Here is a 12,407-nt window from a genome sequence, read left to right on the forward strand (position 1 = left end):
AATTCTGTTTTCTAAAAGAAAAGTTGAAACAAATATGCAAGCTTAAATACACAAATATTTCACAGGGTAGGTAAGAGGAGAAAACAGTCAGGCGTTATGTAAGAAATTACAGATTTTAAATGAGATAAAAATGGATAAGCTTGATAACACTTAAAGAAATGCATTCAGAAGAATTGTCCAGCACAATTTAACAACGTATCAAAATAGAAAATATATATATAAAAGTGATAAAACCAATGTTGGCAGGATATACTGGGGGCACTGAAATTTTTTGGCTCACTCTTTCTTAGAGAGCAATGTTATATCATGTAATAAAAACTACAGCTGCTCACATTTTTGCCAGAAAAATGTCTATGTCTCAGAAATAAATCAGAAGGAATTTTATTTAAAATGTAATATATTCAAAGATACAAAAACATTACTGTTTGTAAATCCTAAAAACAGAGCTACAGTGCAGGAACATCTATGCATCCTGTGATAAACAGCAGTAGTCGTAAGTACTAAAGTCTGCAAGAAATAGCAATGGTATTATTTTGTTCAGATTCTCCAGCGTATACTGCACCCTACCTGGAATGGTATCTGCCTCATGGCCAGGTGGTCTTCCAAGTGTCTTGAATTAATATGCACAGGGATAATGAGTGCTATGATATTCAAATACATATTGAATATTTATAATTCTCCTTTCATTATGATCTGTCCTGAAAGTTCAGTTGAGCTCCTGTACCTTGTATCTCAGTTACCATAGGCCATAATTCGATGGAATGGTCACCTGGAGATAGCACCTGATGAGGGTCACTCAGGTATATAGCACATTTAATTAGCTAAAATACACGTAAACACATGGTGTGGATTAAGAAATGAGGAACATTGTGAAGGCGATACTTTAATAGCTTTAATTATGCCTCATTTCTTAAAAGCTTCCATGGAAAGTAATAATTGAAGAACTAAAGCAGTACAGAATATCTTATGACAAATCAAAATAGGCAAGAATTCATACCTGGAACAGGTGCTTCCTGCCTCCTTCCCCTAGGTCCATGAGCACAAAGCTTTCATTGTTCTGTTAATCTTTATCCAAAAGGAGGAAGAGTGTTGTTTCAGAGGTAGTGTGTATAAAATAATATTTCTGTTCTTTTGATGTTGTGCCATATGCTACCCTAAGATAAGACAACAATCACAGGACAGGAGATACAATGACTTGATATAAAAGAGAGAGACAAATAATGGTCAGATCATGTGCCCATCTTAAGCTGATTTCTTTAACACTTGTCAACACAGCTATGTGAGGATTGACATGTCCCTTTATACCACATTAAAATCTGTTGGCAAAGTCCACAGGAAAATAAAAATCAGTGTAGGTAACTACATGATTATATGTGACAATGCAGAAAATATTAATCAACTTTAGTCATTGTCTTTTGACTTTGTATTTATTTTGCTTGTTGATGTTAAACATAAAATTAGACCTACTCAAAAGAGGATGCATTTTTGTAGGGTCTGTTCTTCCAATTGAGATAAAAATACTGTATGACTTCATTGGTCAGTAAGATGGCAAAAGTCAGAGACACAAAGGTGTTTCATCTAAATGGCCAAAAGCCTGAGATATCTATTTTAATTGTGCCGTTGCCATTTTCATAACTTTCTCTTGGTATATGGAATCATATATTCTTTCTTTTCTGTTACCACGCTTCTTACAGATATTGATGTAGAAGGCCCCGACATCTTATATTAAGGGTCTATTCTATCAGAGAAATAATTTGATTATTTCTATTCGTAGGACTAGTCTAGGTAAAATAGTCTTCAAATGACAAGGGTTTTTTGGTAACAGGCAATTTCAACATCAATGGCCTGGAAATGATTTATAGTTATAAAATAGAGCCTATGATCCTAATTGTTAGTTTAAATTTCCAGATCTTTGCCAATGTGGCCAGGCTTCACAGAGGAAAGCAAATAAACACGCACATGCATGTTCCCCTACAACTTGGAAAAAAACAGACCTAGACTGAGTCAAGCATGTCATTTTGACAGATTCCTGAACAACCTTCTAATGACTTATCATTTGCAACATGTTTCCCATGTGTTTCTTTGTGTGAAACTGGAAATCATTCATTTAGAAACATTTCCAGACATTTACTCACAACTTCTGGAATTAGATTTATGGTAACAACTGGGAATTATTTGACAGGCAACAGGAAGCCTGCTTGGCATTCTTTGTTGTAGAAGAAAGGTGCACATAAAAAAGGAATAAGATACTATTGCATCAGAAGGTCATCAAAATGAAGATTTCATACTCTGATAGAATTCATTAGAAATTTTTCACTATTTTTACAAGTGGAATAATTAAATTAAACATTTTTCTCAGCAAGAGTGTACCTTACTGTTTAAAATGAGTTCAAGTTCTCCAAACATTATTGAAATACATCAAAATGCAGTGAAATAATTTTTGTTTATTTTCAAGCCAATGTCCTAGGCCCATTTGGATTTTTTTTGTACTAGAGAGCAAAATACATGCATCCACACACGGTGAATCATTGACTTTCAATTATATATCCATTTGGTATCCCTCCTAATCAATGAAGATAAAATATAGGCACACTCTGCTAGTTATCTTATTTCTCATCATGTGGGTTTTCTCCAGGCTCTGGGGCTGAGCATCACAAAGTAAGTTACTCATAATCTCAAATTAAATAAGTGCAATTATCAAGCTTCCATTGGTTAAGGACTTCTCTCTGACTTCTCCTTTTGCTTTCCACAAGAGTAAGATTGAGTAAACCTCTTCCTTTCCTGATGTCTAACCTACAATTTATTAAGAATGATATTAAAAGTGCATAATGGCACTGTAAAATTGTGACCATTTTACGGCTGACAAGCTCAAGTTTTGAATCGTCCAGAGCAATATGGCTAATTAACTAAGGTATTCAGGATGGTATTCCATAAAGTTCATGTTTCAAAATGCATTACAGTATTGGTTTCAATGTTTATTTTTCATCTACAAATAAAAAAATGAAATAATTCCTCATGGAAGATAAAGGTACATTTTTTGAGAGCCTCTGACTCCTTGTTGTTTTATCCTATATGTCACCTGCAATGATTTTAATGACCCAGTCAATAGGTTGACCTGGTGAAAACATCTTACTCCACTCCACTTTTGACAATTATATTTTCTTAAATTACATTCTGTAATTTTCAAACATCACTACTGGTAAAATATGTACTGAAATTTAATAAATAGAACCACACATCAAACTTTCGTTAAAAATAGCTAGCATTAAAATGATAATTCTTTAAATCGTTTCAGTATGATTCATTGTGAATCAACTGGATTTTGAAATTGCATTTATATGATCAAAACCCTTATGCAGCAAGTTAAGAATGTTTATAATGGTTTTGCTTAAAAAAAAGTTTTGGCAAATCTATTCAAACTTCATTTTAACTTATACAAAGTTTCAGTTTGGGCTCCCTTAGAAACAGACTGTGAGATAAAGAATGGAATACAAATGGTTTATTTTGGGGATTATCACAGGAAAACCCCAGCATAGAAATAGGGAACTGACACAATAAAAAATAGTTCCCACTTTGAGTATCCAGAGTTTAGTTTCTCTGGAGAACTCTGAAAAACATTGTAGAAACACCTTAAAGATATCTCAACTGAGAAATGAGAAAATAAATGTATTTTTTCAACTTTCTGTTCTTCATTTATTGAGAGGCACTTTTATGGACAATATCTTTTGGCATGTCCATATCAATCTGAAAGTCATCCAAGTATGTTTCTGTGTCCAGAAATAAAAGGCCTCAAGAATTCACAGGTGTTCAAATAAAAGGGTATTTTGCTCACAAAATAGATGTCAATATGATAGGAATGTAGCCTGAATGTGAAACACCATCATCTTCTACAGGTAAGTAAGATAATCAATATACCCAATGCTTATTTGCAAAAAGGTATCTTAAAGAGTCTCTCTCATTTTTACATAAGAAACAAAGAGGAAAATTATAATTAAAAATGAATAATTTTATTATGCAAAAATGCAATACCAAACTGAAGTCATAGGTGCAGTTTTGGTATCTTTTAAATATAGTAATATGTAATAAATTTAAAAATACATTTCTCATTTTATTGCACATTTTGTTCCTAAACTGAGTAAGACACATTACTGCATATTTGAATTTCCTTAGTCTTTCATAATTAATTTAAAATAAACTACATAATATCATTTATTAAATGGAAAGTGTCATGATTTGACTTTATGCTATTCTGAAAATCATTTATATATGCTTTATAAAAATTTTTTTATCATTTATCTTAAGATACCAAGTGATGAAAGGAATGTATATATTCACAGAGATTCACAAGCTCATATATCAATGCAAAAATTAAAAATATAAAAAATAGTAAAAGAAGTAGTAAGAGAAAAATAAAAAATAGTAATTTTGTGTAAATACTATTCCAAGCCTTAGAGACACAACAAAGCATTCTTCCCCCAGCGGTTGTAAGCATTTCTGAGGGTTTCCCAGACAAGCTGACAAACAGCAGACCTTGCACCAGCCAGCATCTAGAACAGATCACCAAATCCTAGACTGGAGAAAACAATCTATAGAGGTATTGGTCCTGATGGTAAACTGGATGACCAATTGATGAGAATGGAGGAAGGAGAAATACCTTAGTGATAAATTCTCTAGGAGTGAACACATCTGATTTCAAGTTTTAAATGTTTCCTTAACTGAGTTTCCTGGTGTGAGTTTTTATTTTAGTTTACCAAATTTTGAGAAATATTAATCAAGCTACCTTAAATTCTTTTTGCTTTGTTTTCTTCCTTTAGTTCTGATTAAAGTTTTTATAAACTGTTTGATGTTATTTTGAAGGTTACTCTTGCTCTCTGTTCACTTTTATTTATTAGTTTATCCTTTTCTGTTTTTCAGATTAGAAAATTTCTATCAACATGAACTTCTACTTCACTTATCTCCACCATCATCAACGTATGCCAAACATTTAAGTGGACCTTTCATTTCATGTATGGAACTTTTCAGATCAAGAATTTCTAATTAATTTTTATATTCAGTTAACTTTTCCCTTTAAATTCTTCAACAGATTTCTAAGAATTTTCCTAAATCTCTTGTCTATTAATTCCAGCATATGTGTCATCTTGACTTTCTTTTCTTTTTTTTTTTTTTCATGGCTAACTTATTTATTTATTTATTTGTATACCAATCATTGTGGAGGACACACTGAAGAGACTGTGAATATTTATATATTCTTAAGATATATTCCTTGGTTCTAATATGCAGTTATGTCACTGGCTGGATACCTTACATTTATGGCTATATGGTATGGAGACCCAGGGACTGGGCTTCCCCTTCATTTTGAGAGTAAGTTACTGCACCTGACCACCTACATGACGAAGACAGAAATTACAGGTGAACAGACCTCCTCAAGGAAGAAACAATCTGCAGATGGTATCACAAACCATTTACTTTGTAAAGCATTAAAATGCCTTCACTGATCACTATTGATAACACATTTACAAACCCTTGTGTCACGAGACCCTGCAGAAACTCTGTTCTCATACCCTATGGGATGTCTTTGTCTTAAACACTTATAAGCTGCTCCCTTGCACACCCTGCCTTTGCCAAGTGCTGCCTTCCATTTCCTGAATGCCCATCTTTGGGAAAAAGCCTCTCCTGTTCATAAGTCCTAATTAAAACTCATGGCTGACTACATGAATAGCATGTTCTTTGGTCTTAGGGCTGCACCAACCTGAGCCCTTCAAGAGCTGAGTTAAGACATATGGTTTACAAATATTTAGGGTGAGTCTGTTTCACTTTTTCCCTTAATTGTAGGGCAAATCTTTAGTCCTGGGACAAAAATCTTTACTCTTCAGACATGAGCCTACTGGGGTTTCAAAGTAAGTTAGAGTATATTTCAAATCTGCAAACTATGTGAGATATAAATTTCAAATCCTGACTCCCAGATGGTATTCAGCAGCTGAAATCTCTGCTCATTTTTGTTTCCAGGTCTTGTTTTCCACCTGGTTCCATGTTGTCTCCCTCACAGATGTAGTTCAAGGCTCAGTCATGGACTGGGGACTTCTATGTTCATTTGGAGCCCCTGCACTCTGGGACTTCCCTTTAATTTTCCAGCTGTCCTGGCAGACCTCAACTTCATTCTCAGGTACCTCAAGACAAAAGACTTTTGCTTTTTCCTTGGGTTCTAGCTACCTCACACCACAAATAATAGGGATAGCTGTAAGCAGAGAATGGCATATAATCATAAATATTACCCAATGCAGTCACTTTCTTTCAAGGGTTGAATTCCCTTAATTTCTGCCTGTTTTTCTTTCTCTTTTTTGCATTTAAATGGTTTTGAGTTTGCTCCATAAGGGTTTTAGTTTCAGAAGGGAGAATTCTTCTGAAACAAGCTATTCTATTCTCACTGGAACTAACACTGCTTCATTTGTTTTGCATGCTAGATATGCATATAAAATTGGGTAGTGTAAAGTACACTGGAGGATCTGGAAAATTTTGGTTATGCATTTTATTTTTATTGCATTTAATCCTGAGTTTCTACATGTTTCAACTTTGGCTCCATCTCTTACTTTAAACACATATATTTAGGCATATATGACTCTCTTATTAATACTAGTAGATCTAACATTGAAAATACACATCTTGTAAGTTCTGGATTTCAATCATCTATCTGGATCGCAATCATTTATCAAGTGATTCCAATCATTTCTTAATGATTTCACTAGGAATTGTAAAGAATAGAATATATGGACTTTTCAAAAAAGAGAAAAATAAAATATATGGACCTAAAAGCTTACTCTCTCTCTGTCTCTCTCTCTGTGTATCTATCTATCTATCTTTTTTTTTATCTATAGATAGATAGATAAAGGTATAGATATAAGGATTCGGAGATGTATTATTAATAGTGATGAGTGAAGAGATGTTTTAATGTTTTACAGTGTATAAATAAAAAAATAGTGTGCACATATATATATATATATATATATATATAGAGAGAGAGAGAGAGAGAGAGAGAGAGCAAATGATAAAATTCTCATATAATATGAAATTACCCCTCTTTTCATCTCTATTGCATCCCCATTATGATATCCTTACTCTTAGTTTGCTACACAAGCAAATACCATGAAATGGATAGGGTTCAACAATGGAAATTTTTTCACTCATTTTTTTGAGCCTGAGAAAATGTCTCAATCAAAGCATCATAAAGGTGATGTTTTCTTACCAGAGATTGTGGCATACAAGGATTTGTTGCTGGTGATCATTGATTCCTCTGTCAGGTTGCACGGCATGTGGTGGCATCTCCTGGACTCTTCCTTCTTTTCCAGGTACATTTCAGCTTCTTTTCTCTTATGGCTTTCTCTGCCTCCATGTCTCAATTTCACTCTTTTATAAAGGACTCCAATAATAGGATTAAGACCCATCCTAATTATGGTGGATCCCACCTTAACTGAAGTAGCCTCATCAAAAGGTCCAACTTACAATGGGTTCACACCCCCAGGATGGATTAAAATTAAGAACATGATGCTTTTTTCTGGGGTACATAGCTCCAACCCACCATGCCTTCCTTGCTCCTTTTCTCCTGGCATTTATAGTTCCTACCTTCTATCAGCATTTTAGAGTCAGTATCTTTTTTCTTTTTTTTCCTCTGGCATCGCAGGCAAGCATTCCTGCCTGCTGAGCCACCATGGTCCGCCCAGAGTCAGTATCTTTAACTCTGTTTAATAACTTATGATTAGAAGAGAATGCTGTCAATAAATCAGGAATAAAGTATTTTAAGAAGATGGAAATGGTAAATTAAAAAGTCAATTAAGGTTAGCATTGAAAATATCCTGAATACTAAGCATTTTTATTTCTTTACTGTGCTATGAAAAAATCAGTTTCTCTGGAGAGATAAGAGCAGAAAAAATATGCTGGGGAATGAGGACTAAAGAAAAGATAAAAAGCAACAATGTTCTTTAAGCTTAGCCTAAAAAGAGAGATGATAGCAACTAAAAGAAAAATGAAGTCAAAGCACATTTTTCTGGAAACAATTTTGGAAAAGAAAGCATATACTGCTTTTTATAGAGTTAAAATGAATGCCTGCTCATTGTAGAATAAATGAAAATCCAACTGTTTTTTGATCAATATAAGGCAAGATTTTCTAAAGTATTTAAAGATGAAATAGGATGATATATTAGCAAGCGAATTATCTAATAAGCCTACTGATTCTTTAAACAAAATGTAGTTTCCTGCATCACATTTCTTTTCAATTATAAGGCAATATCATACTCAATTGTTTGGCTAAAATAACTCGAGTAGTCAAAAATTAAGATGGGTCTATGTCCTGGCATTCCTCGTTTGAAGCTCTTGATACATTTTTTTCTTATTTTTTTTATGTTCCTTCTACATAGCAGTTGAGAACACTTCATCTATGAAAATCTGTCTTCTAGTGATTAAAGATGTACTCTGAGAGTTACTCCTAAATAATACTTTAAAGAAGATAGATAACACAGAAGAGTTAATATAAAGGAGTGTCTGAAAAAGAAAACCTGGACCCCTTTTTCATAGTTTCTTTATTCCAGTGTGTAAGTAAAAAAATAGTGTGCTTATTATATCCAAATATGGTCTTCTTTTATTATTCCTCTTAAATTTCAGACCTGCTACTAAGTATGAAAATTTGTTCCTGAAAGACAAATCACAAATTTTGTTAGATACTGGCATAGTGTTTTATTCCTCTAAATAGGACCTACTAAAGTTTCAAAAAGCTGAAAATATTTCACATAAGAAAATGATTATTTGGTAAAAATAAAATTTAACCCCTTGTGTTAGTTTGGAAGTTGCCAGAATGTGATGCAACCGAACTGAAATAGCTTTTTACAACGGGAATTTATAAGTTAAAATTTTTAAGTTTTAAGCCTATAAAAATGTCCAAACTAAATTCAAGGAAGGTTGATGGGTCAGGAACACCTCTGTCAGCTGGGTAGCCACATGACTGCCACCTGCTGGCCCCTGGCTCCTGGACTCTGTTGCTTTCAACCTCTACTCCAGTGAGGGTTCCTCACTTTGCTTCTCCAGGGCTGACTTTCATCTCTTGGCTTCCCTTGGCTCTCTCCAGGTTCTGGCTTGCTTAACATCTCATGATGATGTCTGCTGGGCTCCAAACATCTCCAAACATCCGTGTCTCTGTTCTCTGAAGCAAGCTGTTCTCCAAGTATCTACATGCGAGGCTTCAGTCATCCATTTCTGACCCTCTCCAAAATGCTTCCTTTTTTAAAAGGATTCCAGTAAACTAATCAAGACCCACCTGGAATGGGTGGAGTCACATCTCCACCTAACAAAAGTCACACCCACAATTTAGTACCTATAGTATTGAATTAGGATTAAAAGAAATGCTTGCCTCCACAACATTGAATCAGGATTCAAACGCAGCTTTTCTGTGGTACATAATATATTCAAACCAGCACACCCTTGCTTTCCTATTTTTTGTGCCTGTGTTAGTGTAGCATATAACTGGTTACATCTCATGGTATACATAGTTAATATGGATAGGATGGCACTCCGTGGTTTTATGATATTTCTCAGTGAACTAGGAGCACTTCCCCGCAGACATGCCGTTATTTATTGCTATGCCCTATATGCTTATCACAGGGTCGAGTCTACGGAAATATTTATTGAATAAACAATGCAAGAGTGAATGAAAACGCAAAAGCTCATCTGGAGTTTTGTCTCATAAATGATACCACCAGTAAAGCTATAGACTAATAATGTTTCTCATTTTATCACTCACACCACATTCTTTTGGTTGGATCTAGTCTGCACTGGAAAAAAAAAAAAAGATTATTTCACTGTAAATTCATTGCATTGTATAACATGAAATTGTTTATTTTACATGATTATATAATTTTCTATACCTAGACATATTAGGTATCATATAAAAAAGTCACTAAACTATTTAAATAAGCAAAAGCCTTTCTGTCAATATGTAATAAGCTTATGGTTATTATTCATCATGATTCTGTTTTTACATGCATACATTTGTTGAAACGTGCTTTGAGAAAATGCACCAATGAGAATGTTATACAGTATTGCAAATACTTTAAGGTTGGAAAAATCACTAAAAATGGAAAATTAAGGTAAAAAGTGGGGTTTTATTCTTAAATCAACGTGATGTGAAGAATAAAATAGCAATCAATGGAAATACATGTTTTTATCTCATGCGGTCATTTTGGCTAGTATAATTTATAATTTACATAATTTATAATTTGCCTAATTCACAAATTTATGAAATATTATTCCATTCATCATTTAAATAAGTCCAAACACCCCTCACAAATTGTTTCCTTTATTTTATGTTAATATGATGCCTATAACACTCACATTTGGAAGCTTGTTTAGGATAACCAGGTTTCATTTTTTCTCCCATATTGCTTTGGTCAAATTTAACCGTTCAGTGATCATATTTTTTCTCTAATAAAACCATTAAATGATACTTACCTGGCAGGGGAGATACCATGATCATGAAGGTGGTTTTCCCAGGGCGAGGCTTATCCATTGCACTCCTGATGTGCTGACCCCTGCGATTTCCCCAAATGTGGGAAACTCAACTGCATAATTTGTGGTAGTGGGGGCTGCGTTCGCACTCTCCCCTGTAAAAAGAAAAAAACCATTAAGTGTAGTTTGAATTTTTCTTTTAGTTCATTTAAACTCATAAATTATATATACACCTAAAATATAAAATAGCCATTAAAATGATCAAATTAATTTGAATTCCTTCAATCTAATTAAGAGTTTTTTAATTAAATAAAGTAAGCCCAAAACCAACGAACCTAACAAATATTTTATTATTACAGAGGGTCATTTGTATCAGAAAAAAATGTTCACATAAATTTCATTAAGTAATGATGGTTCACTTTAGTGCCTGAAGGATAATATTAAATATTGGACCTAGTTTGAAGGGCATGGCTTCAATGAGAGAAGACTAAAGTTCTCCTATTCATCACAGAATGGCTGATTGTCTTATTGTTCAAAGTATTCAGTTCCCTCAAGCTTCGCCCCTTCAATGGCCCTCTTTGTGAGAAAATTGCATCTTCTTACTCTCTTTACCACTTTTCCTGAAGCAACATTTGCATCACTTGCTTGGTCAAGGAAATATGAGTCAAAGAGTATGTGTCATATCCACACAGATGTTTTAAATCAGGATTTGGCTCAGTGCGTCTTTTTTAATTCTACCAAGACTTTGGTAATGTTCCAAATAGAGGCAAATGTTTCATCAACCTTCGTGAAGACGACATGGAGCAGGGCTGCAGTCAACCAGCAATGGGCATGTAACATGAAAAAGAAACTCTCTATTGTTAGTTTATGCCACTGGGACTTAAGGCCCATTAGTGATTCTCATGTAAATAATAATAATAATAATAATAATGCATGAAGTTCAGTAGCCCAACCACTAGCAAAAGGAGTTTATTCTGGTAGAGCTATTGTGCCAAACCAATCAATAGGTTGCTGGTCAGTTGATAGACTGTTTCTCTTTCAGTCCTCCGGCTAACCCTATTTAGTCAGCTATGGACAGCAGAGATGGATTAGATAACAACAAATATGATAAACTAGACATAAAGAATATACCAGAAAGAAGCTGTGGGCATGGCACGAATTCTTACAAAAAGGTCATTTAAAGCCAACTTGTCTGTTCAGTATAGTACCAAGAATTCATATAATGTGTTGGAAATGCCAATGTATATTCAAGAGAAAAGTACATTTGGATATTACTATGTAGAGACATAGCTAGAAAATATATTTTTAAGCATAGAAAATAAAGCCTCTACTTAGTCCAGAAAAATCTATGTGCTAAATGTGATTGTGATATCATTCTAAGATTCTAAAAAGAAATTTTAATCTGAGATGATTATATTTACAATGAAATCATTTTTTTTTCATTCTAACTCTTGGTAAAGTAAATGCATTTAGAGCTAGGTTCAGTCTGACTTTCATTCAAAATTGCAACTATTATGATACACTAATATATCCAAAAAAGATACTACCAGATAACGCTATAGAAAAGAAAAATCACTAATCACTATTTAAAAATGCCCAGACACTTACATGTTTATGTTTTCATTGAGTCACTCCTCCATTCCTTTATTTTATCAGTGAGTATTTGTTCAGGATTTATAACATGCCAATGACTATTTTAACAATATTTAAAAGGCTAAGTAATAAACGATACACAAGTTCATATGCACGTCTCTTTACACAATTATCATCAAATTAAGAAGCATAGGTTTCAGCTTCCCAAAAACCGGTAGGCGCATTCCAGTTGATCAATATCAGACAAATTTAGAGCAATATAAAGAGAGCACACAAGAACAAAAAAATAATTTATGAAAACTATGGAAAATACAATATAATTTAAA

At 33.6% G+C, this 12,407-nt stretch overlaps 1 non-coding gene across 1 annotated transcript; it reads left to right on the forward strand.

Annotated features, from left to right (window-relative positions):
• Window positions 1-10,483: 10,483 nt before the first annotated feature.
• On the forward strand, window positions 10,484-10,646 carry LOC143662896 (U1 spliceosomal RNA). The gene has a single exon (XR_013165664.1). It is a non-coding gene; the product is annotated as a U1 spliceosomal RNA (small nuclear RNA).
• The last annotated feature ends 1,761 nt before the right edge of the window (window positions 10,647-12,407 follow it).

Source organism: Tamandua tetradactyla, chromosome 18 (genome assembly GCF_023851605.1).
Source record: "Tamandua tetradactyla isolate mTamTet1 chromosome 18, mTamTet1.pri, whole genome shotgun sequence".
NCBI classification, from domain to species: Eukaryota; Metazoa; Chordata; class Mammalia; order Pilosa; family Myrmecophagidae; genus Tamandua; species Tamandua tetradactyla.